At 41.7% G+C, this 16,976-nt stretch overlaps 1 protein-coding gene across 4 annotated transcripts in view; it reads right to left on the minus strand.

Annotated features, from left to right (window-relative positions):
• The window catches only part of Chi (LIM domain-binding protein 2 Chi), a 140,593-nt gene that overhangs the window by 87,697 nt on the left and 35,920 nt on the right, over positions 1-16,976 (minus strand). The window lies entirely within an intron of this gene.

Consider the following 16,976-nt stretch of genomic DNA (forward strand, 5'->3'; position numbering starts at 1 on the left):
TTTTTCGCGTTACGTCGAGAGCTATTAATTTAATACTTTCCCGCATCTCCGGATTGTAAAAAAATTACTTTGAAAGCAATTATTCACGATAGTCAAAAAGCTTAAATATATTTTATGATACTCTGGATTTTTTTTTTTATAACGATTTTGCAATTGTACAAATAAAATATCTAATAATAATTATATTCAATATATTTGAACAAATTAAATAAGAATATATATATTTTTTTTTCCTAATTCCAAGCTCGTGCAAAATCGAATATAAAGAAGAAAGGAAACATCATGAATAGATTACTAATACGTTGCTAACGACAAATCTATTCATGTGGCGCGTAAATCTTCCGCGATATTTACCTAAAATACGATCGGTTCGACTTACTATTAAAACCGCAAAGCCGTAACGCGCGGACGTGTTTCTTTCTTCTTTTTTTTTTTTATTCGCGAATCCAAAAACAATCTCCGCTGTCGTTCGCGCGAGCCGCCGGGCACTTTTATCGCACAGCAAAAATATGCTACACGAGGCAAACAGAATTTTCCGCCCTAGAAAAACGGACGGATGAAAAACACAAATGTCATGCTAAGCCGGGAAAAATGTACGCGTGTGAACATATTTACGGTGTCATCAAGACGCCGCCGTCGTTCTCCGCCTGTTCCAAAATCGCGAACACAGTCGAAACGGATACTGATCCTGCTCGAGATCTGGGAAGACCGGAAAACTCCGGCTAACGTTTCCCGATATAAGTCACTCCGCTGTTTTTACCTTCGCGAAGAGGAAGGTGGCGTCGCGTGTGCCTCGCGCCTTTTATCATTTTACTGCCGCGCGCGTGCACCAACGCGTATAAACGCGTGCGCAGGCCGCGGCCTACTCGTTCGGAGGCATAAATCAAGTATAAACAACGTGTGCTAAGTATTAGCATTTCAATGAGCGGCGCGAGTGGCCATGTTAATTACTGACCAAAATAATAGTTTTTGCTGTCTAAAGCGTATTTGCGCTATCGACACGCCGCGCGGCACCGTTTCCGCGTGACCCTGTGCGCTAAGTGATAATGCAGTTTATTATCATCTTCGAAACTAACAAAGTGCGCTGCCCCCATCATTAGCCTGTAATCTACTACCGGTGTCGAGAGTAAGTGTCCGAGCATTAGCGAGTGAGAAACGATCCCCAGAGCCACCAAATATAATTTTGTCGTAATTTTTCATAAATCAATATATGCAATTTAAACTGGTAATATTGTAGAACAAAAAAAAAATTAAAAAATGTAAATCTAATTCTCATGTATGTGTATATATATATATATATATATATATATATATATATATATATATATATATATATATATATAGAGAGAGAGAGAGAGAGAGAGAGAGAGAGAGAGAGATTAGATTACTATAAATCTAAACGACAGATTGAAAAGAATACTTATAAAAAGTAGATATCAAGGTTCGCAATTCGGATTTTGATTGCTGCTAGATTTGCATTGAATCAAGAATTTAGTGACAAATATTGTAAATTTTTTAATTTCTCTTTCGTAGTCAATAATTAACCGCTAAGATATTATCATGTTACGTTTACTCTCTCTCTCTTCGATAACTGTCCGAAATTCTTGACGTCTCAAATTGCCACCCTTTGATCGAGCTGGCTCGGTTTGTACACGATTATTGGAATACTTCATCCGTACTTGTTCCTTCAAGTATTCATGATCGGATGCTAAAGGCAACGGCTAAACGTGCGTCGAACGAATAATTTGACGGTATCGATCTTGCTTACATACGCGCCAAATTTCAATCCTGCTAAAGTTGATCCTCGGGCTACTTATAGATTTTTAATACTTAAATAGAGCAAGTTATTTTTATAAAACAAAAATGTTAAATTATTTTTAACATTGAAGATAATTTATTAGAAGAATATTCTATTTTCAAAAAGATTTCTTGCAATTTAAATGTAACTTTAAGATAAGAGCGCTTACCTTTTCAATAAAATGCTGTGTTTAATACTATCGATTAGTCTGATAATAGAAATTACCTCCAAAGTTCTCTGATAATAAAGCTGACGGAAAAAGTTTCGAAGATGTACCGCAAGCGCAGATTAGAGATAAAAGTATTGAAATTGCAAATCAAAAAGAAATATTATATGATGCAGTGCATCGTACAAAAAAGTTAATTAATTACGCGTACGCGGGACAAAAAATCTCTTTCGTGTTATTAAATATTACATTAAAAAAAAAAAAAGAAAAAAATTATTCCGTATAGTAATCCCAAATTACAAATCGCGCAGTCAATCAGACATTTTTCTGATCGGTTCGTAAGATCGCTCGAGGTGTCTCATGCGTCTAATCGAACGTCAAATAAATCTCTCATATCCAGATAACATGAAGAACGATCGTAACCGCGAAATTCGATCGCGCGCGATCCCATGTAACGGCTTGCGCATGGTTCTTCGATCGACTCGGGACGCGCAACTGCTCGAATTACCTTCAATTACTCTGAAAAACACGTTCACCAGGTAGCGTTTTGGTACCGCGGTGACGATCATAAGTGATCCATCGCTTTAAGGTTGAGCCCAGGTACGTCGGTTCGCGGCTACGCCGTTGCTACTCAGGATTCCAGTTCTCCCCACCCTCCTATCCCCCTTGATTCCAGGTCCGAACCCCGCGCCCTCCGGCAACCCCACCCACCTATAGCTGGAACCTGTTCCGCCCTTCCCTTCTCACCTCTCCTGTCGTTCTCTCGCTCTTTTTCCATCTCTCTCTCTCTCTCTCTCTCCCTCTCTCTCTCTCTCTCTCTCTCTCTCGCTCACTCACATATCTGGCTGCTGCTGCTGCTGCTGCAGCTGCTACCACGGCTGTATTTCTCTGGCGTATGCGATAGAAAAGACAAAGACACGAGACACGAGAGATAGAGAAAGATCGAGCGAGAAAAGGGACAAAGAAGAGATGAGAAAGAGAGAGAAAGAGAGGCGACTATATATGCGAGCGTATATACATATATATGTCAGCGAGTGACAGAGAAAAAAGAAAAAAGAGAAAGAGAGATATCGAGTAGAAGTTGGAAAGAGAAATAATAAGCGAGAGATAGAGACAAAGCAACGAGAGAAGAGAGAGCACATCGTGCACGCGCTTCCATTGTTTGCAGCGTCTCCTACATGCCTCGCTTTCTCTCTCCCTCCCTATATAGGGCTTTGCGTCTCGTTTTTTCTTCGCGCACTTTCATCCCTGCCACCTCGCAGCGCTGCTGCGCGTCTTTTTTTCGAGTCGGTACAAATTTTTGCCTACGATCACGAATCTCCCAAGATGTAACAACGGATTTCCCTCAGTAGACAAGTCCGAGAATGATTTTCTCGGCGCTCGTAAGACGCGAAGAACGAAGAGAAAGAGAGAGAGAGAGAGAGAGAGAGATAAAGTGTCGATAGATCGGGGAGGCAGGGTGAAGGAAACAAGACGCGGCGCGGAGTGGGAAGATGCAAGGTTACTGGAAGAAGGACGTAACTGGGGCGATGATCCTCCTGGCGAGAGAAATCCCGAGACTTCTCGCGCGCGCGCGACCTTTCTTCTTGCGAAGGCGCTGCGCTTTTTGTCCATGACGTACGTGTCTCTGCTCTATCCTTTTGTGCCCCCTTAGCTCCTACCCCTGCGTCCTGGCAGAACCCGGCACATCTCCCCCTCCCTCTCCCCCGCCCCTCTTCTTCTCCTGCCCTTCCGATGCGTCCCCTCGCGCTACTCTTTCGTTCTCCCTCGTTTACCCTCCTCCGTCGTTCTCGCCGACGCTACGGGAGATTCGACGCCGAGGCGAAACGTTACCAGGACGATGATCTCCGGCAGGATTTTTTTTCTGCCGGTTCGCACCGATCGATCCGCCGACACAAAATGTTGATATTCGCAATTTTATTCCGCATGCTTCGCGTAATTTCGGTAAATTTCGAGGGAATTTCGAAATCGATCGATTGATCGCATTCCTTGAAATGTTACTCGAATCTCTTGATGAAATACTTTCATAAGGTTTAATGGCTCAACGCGAACAACGTTGTTTCGCTTTAAAACGAACGTCTATAAAATCTTATGAGGTCAGAGCGCGAGGCGATCGATACGAGCACTTTTGAAAAAACTCGCAGAAACCGCGAATTTCATTCGTCCGTGTATACGAGAAAACCAGTTACGATGTTAACAAGAGCAACGACGATGAATCCGCCAAAGATCAGATTACGAACGACGAGTATGAGATCCAGTTCTTGACTAAAATATTATGACAATGATTTATTTAGATTTCAACTAAAATCAGGATTAATGGCGAATCGTTGGAAAGGGCTTGGCGCAGAGAATAGCGGAGAAGAATCTCGCGTCTTTTCATCTGCGTAGATACATCTTGTAAACCAGTTTTCATACGTCTCGCTCTTCGCGTTGTTAGAGAGACGCAGACCTCATCTCTTAACCGCGAGATACCAAGGTCCGCGCCGCTATATTCCTCACTATTCGTATATTTATCGCTAAATACGGTACGTTTACAAACGTTGTCGAACGTTATCTTCGCGCTAAGCTAAGATAACGATAGAGTCGATGACTGGACGACAGCTACAATTGATGCTGAACGCGGACGTTCGATTTTCATCTCCGTTTGACACTGAGCGTCATACTTTAAGCAACTGAGACAGACAAACATCTACATTTGACACCAAACGCATGACCAGAACACGGGAGCGAGGCTCTTCCAAGAGGAGCAAGCGCATACGCAGAGTGGAGAGAACCTTCTCTTTTTCTCGCGCCGGCTTTCAAACTGGTTTTACATTCGACCAATATTGTCGGCGTGTAAAGCGCTCACGTTCACCGTGTGTCGATAAGCTTGTCGCGTATCTTTTGAGCGGGTGCGCTTGTTTGGCGCCAATGGACAGACGCGTCCGAGAGAGCGCCCAAGCTGGCGAGAATCGCGGCGGGAGAGACAAGAGAAAAGAGAAGCGAGAGAGACAGAGAGAGGAGATGTTTCTCTCCCGATCACGCGAGAGACTCGCGGGACGCCAATAAAAAGAAAAGGAAGAAGAAGCAAACGATAAGAAGAACAAGAAGAAAAGGAATACGCGATGCAGAAGAAGACGAAGAAGTTGAAGCCAGCAGGTTAAAGGGGCGAAGGGAGAATCGAACGAGATGACCACGCCAGTGCTTTCTTCAATTTTTGTTTTCCTTACTTCACCCCCTCTCTTTCTATATCTTTGCTCTCTCTCTTTCTCGTGATTTTTTTTTCCCCCTGTTTCTTGTCCCGACGTGCTTCCTCGCAACTACGATGATCGCGCGCGGTTACCGTTGCTAGTCATCGCGGTGACATGAGGATGACGCGCGCGCAAGCGAGATCGCCGATTTACGAGGATAATAAAACGATAACTAGCCTCGGAATTCCGCAGACGAAAAAATCATACCTGTTGCACGGCGAAGATGCCTCTCGCACCCCATCGTTTTTTACTCTCCCATAACATTTCCTTCAGATATACGGTGGGAAGAATTTTTTTCCTGCTTCGAAAAACATTTCTCTCGTTAAAGTTCGATATAAAAATAATATAATCTCTCTTCATATACGATCCTGACAATTCTTTAAATAGTAAAAATGTAACGAAACGACGGTAGGTAATTTAATAGTTTTGATAACTTTTAAGAACAAGTTTCTAATCACATTCGTTTATTTATAAATCCTTTGCAGATGTTTTATAGGCGGCCTTCGATTGTCCTATTATCGGTTTGCGAGAGTTCTCCCTATATACGCTCGATTTTATCTATACGTTATCGGGATATCTGACGAGATATGTACAGGCAAATGAGAAGAGATTAGAATGGATCACCTACCGCTCAGCGATCGGGACAAGTTCGCGTTTGCATGCGAACATAAGTATTTACCTATCGCGTACGTGCGATCGAGGATGATCGCTTTCGAAGCCTCATGACGGATTTCGCGTAAAGTCCCGGATATCGGTATCGGAGAAATTGCAAACTCCGTGACGTTCGAGTTCCTGCGATCCTTCGCTCACGCTCGTAGAGGAAGAAACGCAGCGACAAAGAAACGATGGTCAAATGTATAATTACGCTTAAATGCAAATGGGAATGTGGTACTCTCCGAATGTATTAAATTTGTGAGAAAAAAATAAAATGATGGACGTGTGATTTCCTTTCCTTAAATAAAATCTCTGCAATTTATATATATATATATGGAAAATGCGAAAATACGAGCAAATATTGCGCTTGCACTCTAACATAAATAATGAGTAAATTTATGTCTGCTATGTGCATGCGTGCAATTATTCACAATGTAATTTACATAACAAACGGAGGTGTATAACAAACCTGAAATATATAATAATATAATTTTACATGACGGGGCGTTACAACGAGTGTAGCGAAAATAATTATCGTAGGATTTGTTCTACGTATCCAGCATTCAAATTCTGCATTTGCAACCGATTAAACATTCTAATTTTATTGAACCGTGTGTTTACGTGCCCATTGTATCCCGTTCTAACTAAAAATGTATATGCACTATTCATAATATTCAAATATAAATGCCTATTATTTACGGTACGAATATCAAAGCGCGATTATTCGAATATATATATATATATATGAAAATTCAAATAACACTGTAACAAATATAATGAAAGTTTACATCGTAATTTACAATCAAACATTAAATTATTCCATGCTATTATATATCCCCCGCTCCCCCCTCCATACTAAGATTTCATAAAGTATTCGAAGAAATGTCGATATATTGATAAAATTGCATACACGTTGCATCCATTTTGATTGAAATTTATAATCCTCTTTAATTTAAATGATTAAATATTTTTCTCCAGAATCAGTCGGATATTGTCTTAAATAGTTTTGAGCGCTGTTATATTTATTCAAGAAAAATTCCATTGATTCGATACAATAGACATTGGTAACATTTCCATTTACTGTGCTCCATCGAGTCAAAAGTGTTATCGAAATAGCCTTGGAACAGAAGGAGCAACCGAGATAGGCAGGCAGACGATAAGACAGAGAAGGAAATGTCAGTACGTAGGAAAGAAGAGAGAGCGCATATATTCGCGAATACTCATTTATCGGCGATAAGATACGGCCTCGTGCGCAATACATGAACAGTACGCAACGGAATTGTAAACGAAAAGAATCTAAAATTACCTTGTTATTTGTACACTTTTGATAGTACAAAAAAAAATATGCATTTCGACTGTGCTAGAAGTTCCTTAATAATATTAATAAACAACACGACATGTCATCGCTAAATTGACAAACAATTCATTAGATAGTATTTACCAAATGGATTATCGATAAAAAATTTTCCAAAAATATCGGACAATATTAATGTCTCTTCCAGCGTAATAATCAGCTCATTTTTCTCTCAATAAACATATTAATAAAGTTACAAATCGCATTATATAAAGGTAAATATTCTTCTTTCTCAAACGACATATTTACTCTAATAATATTATGTAAATATATTTTCCGTATATTTCCATAATTATCATGTCAACAAATATAATTGCAATGTAATCGGAAATCCATGTTTCGTCAGCAACTAATTTACTTAGTAACTTATTAATACGAGGATCATCGTGTAATCGAATATTACATTACCCTAGTTTAGGTTCGAGAAAGCGCGAGGGTTATTTAATGACCGGTGAACAATCGTGTCAACGGGGCAAGACTGTGAATTAAGCGCCGATGGAGATTGACCCCCTTAACCCACTCTACGGATTCACCCCAGGTGCTCGTCAGTGTCCAACCCTGAAACGGGGAGTAGCGGCATCGTAAACCCGCTGGCTCGGTCGTTCGTTTTACTGTCGTACGGGTGGAAATGCCCCTTCGGAATCCCGCGTGGCTCGGCATCGGCTCGAAATCGCGATTAAACATTAAGAACGACACAGGTTGAATCAGACCCTCTCCCAGGACCTTTTCGCCGTTTCTCCGATTAATCTCCGCTCCTATGGCCCTCGCCGTATCCGTAATCTTGAAACGACGCGACAAACGGCATAAAATATCGGCGTCGAGATCGTCGACCCCGTATCGGTCGCGATTAACTTTTCGCGCAAGGATAATTATGATAACTAGGTTTACAAGGTTCTGTGCCAGAGCATTTGAATACTGTTTCTAGAGTAGGTTTAAACGCTCAGCACGAATCTGTCATCAAAAAATTTCTATTAGATCAGGTTTTCGAGAAAAACGGGGTTGAAACCTCCAAAAAACGCGTTTTTTACCATCTTTGAAAATTCGTAGCAGACAAACCCGATGTGCAAGAGACTTCAGACAGAGCTTTCAAATAAAAGCTTGTACTTTAATATGAAAATATCGAATCTTTTACCTACAATCGTTCTATTTGACACAATGCGACTATGCTTAAAAACAAAGCGCGCCTGAGATTCGAGATGTACCTGTGGTAAAAGATTTGATATTTTTATATTAAAGTACAATGTTCAAGCTTTCATTCGAGCCCTATCTGAAGTTGCACGTCGGATTCGTCTGCTATAAATTTTTAAAAATGTAAAAAAACGCATTTTTGGGGGGGATTTCAACTTTGTTTTCCTCGAAAACCTCATCTGATAGGCCATTTTGCTTTGCGAATTTGGATTCAGCGCTTCAAAATACGTTAAAAAAAGTTGTTTTCATTTCTGGCGCTAAAAAGCCATTTCATCTGGCGATTATTACCCAACATTATTAGAATTTGTTGGAAAATTGTAGCTAATAATCAAGACAAGAAGAAGTGACATTCTCGATTTGACGTTAATTCGATTAACACGAACACGCTCTCTTTCTAATCTAAATCTTCGTCGCAGTCAAGTTCTTAAATCGTTTGTCGATTAAATACTTGTGCTCATGTCACACACAGCGATGGAAAAGAGTCAAAAGCAAATTATTTCCATCATCGAGAATTGTTTAGAACATTCTGACCGCAGAGTTTCTAAAATCTAAAAATCCACTTGCGAGTATGTCGCGCAAAGACATCGAATAAATAAATCTTAGCGAAATGTTTCGCCCCCCATTCAATTTTCGAGGATTTCACAAATCTCTCACGAGAAAGGAAGCTCTCTCTCAAATTTCCGCGCGATTCTAGACTACATTAGTTTTATTATGCTCAGACCGTGGCAGAACGAGCGATCGTCCCTTTCGCACAGAGAGGGCAAGAAGCACGCGCATCCTTCTCGTGCGCGTTCCATTTCGAGAAGGATACTCAAATCGTACGATATCCATGCCCATTCATTCTTTGCACACAGGAGCGGCGAAGGCGGACCGTCGAGGGGGAAGGGGGAACCTACGTGGATAGGTGAGACACAGGCGAAGAAAGGGGAAGAGAAAGAGAGAAGGCGGATTCTCGTGAAAATTACCGCTTCGGCTGTACGGCCCTGAAGAGCGCGTCATCCCCTTTAACCGGGGGGGATTGAATTTTTCCCCGACGCGGAGAGCTCCTGGCACAGGGTGCGCACGGCTTCGCCGATCTCCCCCCACCCTTCTCCCCCGTTCACCCTCTTCCGCGCGCAACCCGCACCCGGGTTCTCGCTGTTCTCCCCTCCCCCCTTTCCGTCCCACCAGCCTCAACCCGCTCGCCACCATCCCCTGATATCCCGCGGACAACAGTTTCGCAGTCGCGACGGAGAGTTGCCCGTAGCAACTGCGCGTCGCGACGGAGGCGCGCGAACGCCACAGCCGCAATGGAATTGACCCGCGTCGCGCCGTTGTAGAAGGTAACAAAAAATGCAAGAGCAAGAGGGTGAGCGTCGGGGAGTGGGAGAAAAAAATAAGAGGAGGATGGGAGACGAGAGGGGGTGCGAGCTGGAGAGAGAGAGAGAGAGAGAGAGAGAGAGAGAGAGAGAGAGAGAGAGAGGAGAAGAAGAAGAAGGAAAAAAAAGTACGGAGAGTAACGTTGCTGAGAAAGGCACGCAGAGAGCACAGGCGTGGAATAGAAAAGAGAGAGAGAGAGAGAGAGAGAGAGAGAGAGAGAGAGAGAGAGAACAACAAGAAGAAAATTTCGCGTATCTTCTATATCCGGGGATATCCGCGCTTAATCCTTATGCGGCTACGTAAGAAGCAAAATCCCATAATTAAGGAATGCGAGGGATACAACCGAAAACAAGCGAAACCGTTCGTCTCATTCGCCTAATAATTTTTTATAATAGCTTTTCCAGCGCAATGCGACGAAACATATTAGTATATTAATGATCGGAAAAGAAATGAATTAATAGATTAGAGATGAGAGAGAGAGAAGAGAAAAAAAAAATAAGTTCTCTCCTGTTGAAACTCGAACTGCTGTCTTTAACAAGTTTGGGATAAGCCCTGAGAAAATTAATAATTAGTAATTCGCACGAGCGAGTCTCTGTTCGGTCGGGAAGGACGAAAAATGTAAATAAGAATCGTTCAATATTTTAGAGAAACGACTCATTAGCCTTTGACGCGCCGAATAAACCGTATTCTAATTCCGCGAGATCCCAGCGACTAAATTAGATAGCGTGTCTAAAGAGAATGAAAACGCGCTCCCCCTTTGCGTATGTTACAAAGAACGCGATAAAATTTTCCTCAAATACTATTTTATACTCATCTACTTTTTTTTTTTTTTTTTTTTTTACATAAAATAAAACAGTCGCGCTGTTTCACAACTTGCTTTTGATTCGTTCTCGATATTGACCGTATTTTGCGTACGCGATATTAATGTTTTAGTGGCTTTTAGCGACAAATTCGTATCTTTTCGAGAATGCATTAGCGATAATTATTATCTCGCCAACGTAAATTAACGCAAATAAACGATCAAAGTTTACGTTCGACAACTGGAAATAATAAGAATTTTTAAACTGGACACAATATTTGACTATCAATGTTGTAAAATATCTATCTATTATTTAAATATCATCAATACGTCTCAACGTTTTTCGTCGAGAAAAAGCCAATTCCAGATACATTAAAGAATCGCTTGATAAAAAAATTAAGTATATAGTGACTCAACGCGAATTATTTCCATTGTTAGCATGGCGCCGTCGAGAACGCTATTTCGAAAAAGACGGTTAAAAAAGAGCGAGAACGGATGAGAGAGATCCTGAAAATGGGAACGACGTGTTCCCTTTGACGGATCCCCGTGTCGCCGCGGCGATCAACCAGATTAGCGTTGGATTGTGCGCGGCCGCCCGCAGCGGGATTCGAGGAGGCAGGAAGATCGAGGGAAAAACAGAGGTCGACATGACGAGATTCGTGTATAATTGTACGCGGGACGGTTCATTCCCGTCGCATTCAATTTTACCGCCATTGACGAGGTTGAAGTAGATTTTGTTAGTCGATAAAAATTTTGAGATGACTTCCCTAAGATTCAAATGCGCGCGCGAGCGCGTAAAAAGTTGCAGTACATTAAACAATTTTAAATTATATAAATTTAATAAAATAAAATTTAATTATTGCGCGGATGAGATTAAAAGGAATAATAGGCTTCATCCGTCATTAAAATTTAATTTGATAGGGGCGAAGCACACAGACAAACACATACCGTGTATAATCCGACGATAGCACTCTCGACCGATCTCGACGAGGTTGGCTCGGTCTACTTAATCCAGCGGAATATTTTGACACTCGTGTTGACAGCTCGTGTGCGATCATGCAAAGGAAGAAAGTCGGAACGAGCAGAGAAGAAGCTCCGTTACACGAAGCTTATATCGGAAGGCCAGAATAGAAGCCTTGTCGTCTTGAGATAATCCGCCTCGGGATATCAACAATGTCGCGAAAAAAAAAAAGATGTTATAAAAAATGCATATCCGATTTGGTAAATATTAAACCGACGTAAAATACTCATGTTATCGTAATATGCAATTCGGATATTTTATTCTGAGAATGTAGATGTTTAATTATATCTCTATCAACGCGATCTTTTTAACATTATAACTTAATAAATTGTTTTTAGGTGTCATTATTAAAATGTAAGGTACGTATGTGGATTTCTAAAGTAATATGATTACAACTACCATATATGCATGGTAAAAAAAAAAAATTACTATATATTTTGCCGATATAAAATAAATGATCGTAACATTGAGTTCGGTATAAAGTATATAGTCTATAATTACAGTTCCTCAACACCCTTTTTAAGCATCATCATCGTTAAGATACGAGAACGTGGGCCCTCGAGCGCGATACGGTTGTAAAGTGTATTACTGATCTCTCTCTCTCGGTAAATATAAACGCGCGACGCCGATATTCGATTGTCCTTGTCACACGGTCGCGGGTTAAGATCGAAATGGAATTTAAAGTGCGGCTTAACGTCAAAGCGCGGGCAATTGCCGGCCGAATTTACGTTCTCGTGTTTCGCTTAAATTTGACGTCGGGACGCGACGGGGAACCGGTTCTCACCGTAGTAAGGGACTTCGTAAAAATAACGTAGTTTCGCGCGCGCGAGAACGGAACGCACGGCCGCCGCTAGATAAAGCGCACCGCGTAATTTATTCGCGAATGATCGTAGCCTAGGACCAATCCCCCCGCAGCAGATCGGCCGTCTCAAGAGCGAACGGGATAACGAGCAGATTACGGGAGCGAGAGTATCATCTAGCGAAACGAAATGCCGCGTATCTCCCTCCCTCCCCCGCTCGCGATTCGTTGCGGAACGCGGTAAACGCATACCTGGCATACACGAGTGCGAAGAAGCGCGTGCACGCGGCTTTTACGCGCGAGCACGCGAACGCGAGAGGAGCACGTGCACACCGCTAGTGCCGCGCTGTGCACGACGAGAGAGACGCGGTAACGTATGCGTTCGCTCGCGTACATGTATGTATGTATGTATGTATGTATGTATGTATGTATATGTATGTATGTATGTATGTATGTCTATGTACGCGAAACGACGCGGCGCATCGTATGCGCGCACACGGCTCATGTCCGCGTATATACCGGCGAAGGCACATAGAGCTAGGTGATACATGGTCGGCTATGTGCACACAGATATCTACATATTTGCTCGCACACCCGAGGATATACATATAAGCGTATATGTGTGTACATACATACATATATATATATACATACATACATACATACATACATACATACATATATATATGTACATACAAAGAGATGGAGAGAACGCTAGCGAAAGAGTGAGAAGAGGGAGCAGAAGATGAGAGAGAGAGAGAGAGAGTCCAGGGTCGAATGATCAGCCATAAACTGAATCGGCGGGGATAGTATTGTCCTGTGTTTCCACTCTGGCCGCTGCACCTCTCCCCCCCCCATCCCCTCTCGTCTCATCCCTCTACCCCGGAGGGTCTCAACCACCCCGCGATGCCACCTCCGTAGATGCGGCTCGACGAGCGAGAAGCGCGGAATGAGAGAGAAACGCAAAGAGGGAGAGATGACGCCATGAAACTATCGTGTAGTACATGTCGTTGTCGCTCAAACTTCGTTATATTTGGAGCAAGATTCTCCGAGTCTCCGCGCGAGTTTAAATGGTTCCTACGACCCCTTGACCGACATTATTTGTCGACAAAATAAAGATTTTATGTATACTTCATACACATTGGAATATAGAATAGACTTAACATTATTAACATATGATTTATCGTAACGCAAAATACAATACTTCTGAATGAATAGTCGTGTTCAAAATAAACTTAATAACGTAATATTTGAAATAATTCCGATCGTCTATAAGAGTTCACATTTTTTTGCAGTTCATGTAGAATTGAATTCCGGAAAAAAAAAAAAAATTTCTTCGCAATGATCGTAAAGTCTTGTCGGATCGCGCGTGATTCGCAGGTACATAAATTGTCCAAGTTATCTGTTGGGTGAATCGAACGCCGTAAAGTACGGCGTGTCGAAGTGTTCGCCCAACTTTCCACCCGGCGAATGATTCTAATGGAACGCACTGTTTGCAATCTTTCGAACGAGCGTGCCGCCGTCAGTCTTGGTCCTCGTTTTGTCGCGCAGCATCAAATCCGCTAGATTCACGCCGGCGATATTTTATTGTTAAAATAAGAAACGTGATTGAGCTAGGTTCGGAGCACGCTCTTCTCACGATCGTGCAAGCTACGATTGACATTTTCGCCCACGAGTGTATTAATTTCGCTCTCGACGCTTTCCGGAGAAAAACCTCGCGAAATTATTTACAAAAGCGTAACGAGAAAAATGTCTCCTATTAATATTGAAACCGCGAAATTATTTGTATCTCGCGAATTCTGGACAAACTAAGCATTAATCATATTAAATTTTATCTTTTTTTTTTTTTTCAAAATATAAAATTCTTCTTTTATTGCCACGAAAGCGGCGAAATAACACGATCGTTACGAGAAACATACAAGTTCGCGTATTAACATTCAGTCAGATCATGTTATTACGTTGAAGCCCGTACGTAAGCAGGTAAGCCTCCCTCGGAGGTAATCCGTCTCATGTTCGTGTTACATGTTCGTTAGAGGTGAATATCGGCGAAATGTTCGATTAATCAATTTCGCCGCTCCATGACGGATTACGAGCGCGGTAGACAAGGCGCGAGAGAAGGCGCGCGCGCGGTGACTTGTTGAGAGTACTTTGTCGACGTCTGGGAGAGACTGCGGGACACACGCGCGCGTCGAGCCCCCGACGAGTGTGAACCGAGCTTAAATCGATCATCGTGAGCGCAGGAGCGGCTCGAGAAATACGCCCGGTGCATAACCGGAGGGCCGGTAAGCAACGGTGGCGTGCAACAGGCCACTAGCTTCGCGGAAAGAGAGGCGCTCTCCTCGAATCAAAGGCACTTACGACGGCGGGTACTTATGGCTGCTCCTTTCAGGATAAAAACATTCCATTCATCACGAGCGCATCGCGGAAGCCAATTACCGTGCCGCTCTGTTTCTTAATTAGAACCGGTTGCAACCCCCAACGAGCGAGCAAACGAGCGAGCGAGTCGCGTTCCAATTTACGGGAAAGCAACGGCGAAAGCTTACCGAACAATTTCGTTCATCTCGTTCAGTTCTATAAAAGTGAAAGCGAGTCATTGAAATACGATTTATTATTCGAAAATATCTGAATTTATTAATAGTTTGGAATGAGAAATAAGCAGCATCGTTCCGTGATTGAGATAACTTAAGGATGTTTCGGCTGTACAATAGTAGCAAAAAACTTTTCAAATTAAAAAAAAAAAAAAAAAAAAAAAAAAACATTTCTTCCATTTATACTGCGTGAAAAATCAAATAAATAATTCGGATTATAAAAAAAGTTTAAGAAAATAGTTGTAATTCATATTTTTCCTAATTTAACAAAAATGTTTGATCGTGAATATTCCCTGAAATCAATTGCAAGAAACAAAGAACCGAGTAATTTGCAGAAAGAAAGCGAGAGACAGATATTCTTGCACGATTTTTAGTAAATAATTTTGAAACGGATAAGTGAATCTAATTTTAGAAATATTTATCAGAATTTTCTTAATACAATATATGTGAAAATTTTTTACTTTGTCGGCGATATCTTTTCCTCGTCAAATTTCTTAATAAATGCTACAATACGCGATTTTCCATAAAAATCAATAGTAATTTTAAACTTAAATAATATCTAAACCGTTAAAAGAATTGTTCTCAGGTTTTGGACAGATATTCGGAAGAAATAGTAAAATAGTAAAATAGTCTACAAAATTTGTATGCTCTTGTCAATGTTTTAACATATGACACATGCGTTCTTAAAGATGCAACATTTTCTCTTCTCTCTTTAATTACTTTCCATGCCATAACTTATAGTCTTTCGATATTTTTGAAATGCCAATTGTACGTCTTACGAATCGTCAAAGTTTTTCGCATTCGCAAAGCGCAACATCCGCGGCATCTCGCAAAGGGAACAGTAATGTAATAACGTCCAATGCATTCGCGAGACTCATAGGCAAAAGAGATCCGAGAGTGCAGCGAGATGACCGGCCTTTTCATCGACGTTGCACGTAATTGCGAAGACTAACCAAGTTACCGCTTCACAGTAATGATAACGAGGATGTCACAACCCCCTAATTTCGGTCTACGTCGATTGACCGTATCAGTGTTACGCGACACCCGATAATACCATCAGCCGGGACGAAATACGGTCATATTGATGAGAAATAATTTTATAGAAATTTATCATTCGTATAATTTTCTGATAAATTATTTCGAGTTGCAATTTTCCAATTAATTATATAAATTCGTTCAAATATTATAAATACGCGTATAAAAATACAAACACTTGCAGTTATATTATATAAAAACGCCAACTCTCGACGATCCGCGTATGATTTTCGAGGAGACGTGGGCGTGCGCGCCGTAACTCGACGAGATTTGACACGACCGTACAAATATACTTGGGGTTAACTTATGCATAAGCGGAAGAAGGCGGAGCGATTAAGCGCGGAGTTGCATAAAACGATGAATGAGAACGTCGGGCCACGAACGACCGACGATCCCGGACGCCTTTCGCGAAACACAACCGGCTTCGTCTCGTTGTGCTTTTATAACTTGTGCGCCGCGGCTACACCCACTTCTTAGCCAATAGATTCGCCGTCGAGATGGCTATCTACACTCGCTGTATACACGAGCGAGGGTGTCCCTAGGGAAAGGATACGCGGCGGAGGATACGTATCATTTCCACGGAAACGCTCTCGTCAAGGTCGCGGCGAGGTGAATGAGGTGAGTTTTCTCAGGCGAGAAAACATTACTCGCGCCGCGCGAATTCTCCATTATTAAGTTACATTGTTTGCCGAGGATGTTGTTTAGCGCGCCGCGCGATTCTAACGAGCAGGAATCCGACGATCAAATCCGGACGAAAACAAAGTATGATGTCTTGAAATTTTTATTGCGCTGAAATTCATCGTTTCTTCGATCCGCGAAAATTATCTCCTTTCGATCGGACGATTATAACATCTTCGCGAATAGGTACTAAAGTCGAGCGTAATATCAAAATGATTCATTTTTTTAAATAAGAAAGTAGCTAGGATTAAATTTTGATAAAATCTTGAATGTTGCCCAAGGGATAAGTTTAGTTTGATTAATCATT

This window comes from Polyergus mexicanus, unplaced genomic scaffold, assembly GCF_030449975.1.
Source record: "Polyergus mexicanus isolate NDT 795.1 unplaced genomic scaffold, iyPolMexi1.0 SCAF_27, whole genome shotgun sequence".
In the NCBI taxonomy this organism is placed as follows: domain Eukaryota; kingdom Metazoa; phylum Arthropoda; class Insecta; order Hymenoptera; family Formicidae; genus Polyergus; species Polyergus mexicanus.